Raw genomic sequence first — 3,522 nt, 5'->3', positions numbered from 1 at the left:
GATAACTATATCTCTATAATAATAGAGTCTAAAGTTTGGTATTGAAATTCCTCCTGCGTTGTTCTTTCTGCTAAGAAGTGTTTTTGCTATACGGGGTCTTTTATTATTCCATATGAAATTTTGTATTGCCTCTTCTATTTCTTTAAAGAATGACATTGTCTCTGCCTCCATTTTAGCTTCTGGTTTGGGTGCTTGGTGTGGGCTGTTGTAGCAGGAGGGGTGGAGGTTTTCCCCCTTACCCCGAGAGTGAAGCTGCTCTCGACTAGGCAGGTAAAGCCTTAGGCTTTATCTCTTGTTGGTTACTTCTGCTGGGAGAGTGTGAAGATGTCCAAGGGGCACCAGTTGGATCTTGGGGAGGATTACCCCTCCCGCAAGAAGCGTGTGGGGACCGACGGGAAAGATTGAGATCGTGACCAGGATTGTGAAGATCATTCCAAAGATCGAGACTGAGAACATGATAGAGGAGATAGAGAAGGGAGAGGGAGAAAGGAAAGGAGAAGGAGTTGTGAGCTTCAACTAATTCTACGCTTATTAGTGCTGGATTGCCACCTTTAAAAGCATCTCATTCAGCTCACTCAACCCACTCAGCTCATTCAACACATTCTACACATTCTGACTCAGCACACACTGGACATGCAGGACACACATCACTTCCACAGTGCATTAATCCATTCACCAACTTACTCCATATCCCTTGCTACTATGATATTCTAAAGAAACATCTTCAGCTTCCAGTGTGGGAATACAAGGATAGATTTACCGATATTCTTGTTAGACATCAACCCTTTATACTTGTTGGTGAGACTGGGTCTGGTAAAACAACACAGATTCCACAGTGGTGTGGGAAGTACATGCGGTCACTCCCAGGACCTAAAAGAGGAGTTGCCTGTACCCAGCCCAGGAGTGTGGCTCAGAGAGTTGCTGATGAAATGGATGTGATGCTGGGCCAGGAAGTTGGTTACTCCATTCGATTTGAAGACTACAGTAGTGCAAAAACTATTCTTAAGTATATGACTGATGGTATGCTACTTCGTGAAGCTATGAATGATCCCCTCTTGGGGCGCTTCGGTGTAATAATTCTTTATGAAGCTCATGAAAGAACACTTGCTACAGATATACTGATGGGAGTCCTGAAGGAGGTTGTAAGACAGAGATCAGACTTAAAGGTTATAGTTATGAGTGCTATTCTACATGCAGGAAAATTCCAGAGTTACTTTGACAACTGCCCTCTTTTAACTATTCCTGGACGTACGCATCCTGTTGAAATCTTTTATACTCCAGAACCTGAAAGAGATTATCTTGAGGCAGCAATTCGTACAGTGATCCAGATACACATATATGAAGAAGAAGAAGAAGAGGAAGAAGAAGAAGAAGAAGAAGAAGAAGAAGAAGAAGAAGAAGAAGAAGAAGAAGAAGAAGAAGAGGAGGAAGAGGACGAAGAAGAAGAAGAAGAAGAAGAAGAAGAAGAAGAAGAAGAAGAAGAAGAAGAAGAAGAAGAAGAAGAAGAAGAAGAAGAAGAGGAAGGCGATCTCCTCCTTTTCCTAACTGGTCAAGAGGAAATTGATGAGGCTTGTAAGAGAATAAAAAGTGAAGTTGATGATTTGGGCCCTGAAGTTGGCAACATTGAAATCATTCCACTGCACTCTATGCTTCCACCCCAGCAGCAGCAACACATCTTTGAGCCCCACCGCCAAAAAAACAGAATGGAGCAATTGGAAGAAAAGTTGTTGTGTCAACTAACATTGCAGAGACATCTTTGACAATAGATGGTGTGGTATTTGTGATTGATCCTGGGTTTGCCAAACAAAAGGTATATAATCCTCAAGTCAGGGTTGAGTCCCTGCTGGTGACAGCTATTAGTAAAGCTTCAGCTCAACAAAGGGCTGGTCGAGCTGGACGTACCAGACCTGGAAAATTCTTCAGACTGTACACAGAGAAAGCTTATAAAACAGAAATGCAGGATAACACCTATCCTGAGATTTTCCAGTCTAATTTAGGATCTGTTGTGTTACAATTGAAGAAAGTTTGTATTGATGATTTGGTGCATTTTGATTTTATGGATCCACCAGCTTCTGAAACTCTGATGAGAGCCCTAGAACTTCGGAATTATCTGGCTGCTCTAAATGATGATGGAGGTTTGACTGAATTGGGTTCCATGATGGCAGAGATTCCTCTCGATCCATAGCTCACTAAAATGGTTATTGCAAGTTGTAACTACAACTGTTCTAATGAGGTCCTACCTATTACTGCTATGTTGTCAATCCCACAGTGTTTTGTTCACCCCACAGAGGCAAAGAAAGCTGCAGATGAGGCCAAGATGACATTTGCCCACATAGATGGAGATCATCTGACACTGCTGAATGTCTACCACACTTTCAAACAAAATCATGAATCGGTTCAGTGGTGTTATGACAACTTCATTAACTACAGGTCCCTGATGTCTGCAGACAATGTAAGCCAGCAGCTATCACAAATTATGGACAGATTTAACTTGCCTCAACGAAGTATTGACTTCACTAGCAGGGACTATTATATTAATATAAGAAAAGCTTTGGTTACTGGCTATTTTATGCAGGTGGCACATTTAGAACTAACAGGACATTACTTAACTGTGAAACATAACCAGGTGGTTCAGTTGCATCCCTCTACTGTTCTTGACCACAAACCTGAATGGGTGCTTTACAATGAGTTTGTTCTCACAGCAAAGAATTACATTTGGACATGCACAGATATCAAGCCAGAATGGTTGGTGAAAATTGCCCCTCAATATTACGACATGAGCAATTTCCCACAGTGTGAAGCAGAGACAGTTGGACCGCATTATTGCCAAACTTCAATCCAAGGAATATTCACAGTACTTAACTCAATGCTAAGAACTGAAGTTATTCAGAGGACAGCTTTGAAAAGATGAGTGAACTCAAAAGTTCAAGTTGTGCTCTTCACATTGGTTCAATAATGGCCTTTATTTGAAAGCTTTTTAATTTTTCTTTACAGTAAATATTCCATTCTGATTTCATAAATTAAACATTTATGCCTCTCTTTTGTGTTGACACTGTAGCTCATACTGGAAAAGTCGATCAATGTTTTGCAGTTTATTGAAAGTAGTTCTATATATAACAATGTTATGAGCATTTCTTTAGAAATGGTTGAAAATGCTTCTAAAATGTGATTATCGACCATGGTATGCATGATCGTTGTAATTGTTGACATTCCTTTTAGAAGTTGTGAAATATTACAATTTGTGTTTATGTAGACACATCTGTCTCAGTACAGAGGCACTGACTTCTATTTATACTGGAAAAAAAAAGAGTGACATTGAGATATTGATGAGTATTGCATTGAATTTGTAGATAGCCCTTGGCAAGCACAAAAAATGCACATAGAGATACATTTAATAACTATTCACATAATCAGTAGAAACCTTGGGCTCTACTAGCAGAGATTTGCAATAGAGCAAAATCTTGATACATAAGGATATATAATGTGAAGCTAATTGAAAGGACCTCCAGGATATTGAAACAA

The 3,522-nt window shown here is 40.0% G+C and overlaps 1 pseudogene; it reads left to right on the top strand.

Annotated features, from left to right (window-relative positions):
• The first annotated feature begins 324 nt into the window (after nucleotides 1–324).
• LOC150064642 (ATP-dependent RNA helicase DHX15-like) lies at nucleotides 325–3,220 on the top strand (annotated as a pseudogene).
• Nucleotides 3,221–3,522: the final 302 nt, after the last annotated feature.

Source organism: Megascapheus bottae, chromosome 4 (assembly GCF_031878675.1).
Source record: "Megascapheus bottae isolate mThoBot1 chromosome 4, mThoBot2.hap1, whole genome shotgun sequence".
In the NCBI taxonomy this organism is placed as follows: domain Eukaryota; kingdom Metazoa; phylum Chordata; class Mammalia; order Rodentia; family Geomyidae; genus Megascapheus; species Megascapheus bottae.
The sequence above is the reverse complement of the archived record's forward strand: the minus strand, read 5'-3'. Positions and strand labels throughout refer to the sequence as shown.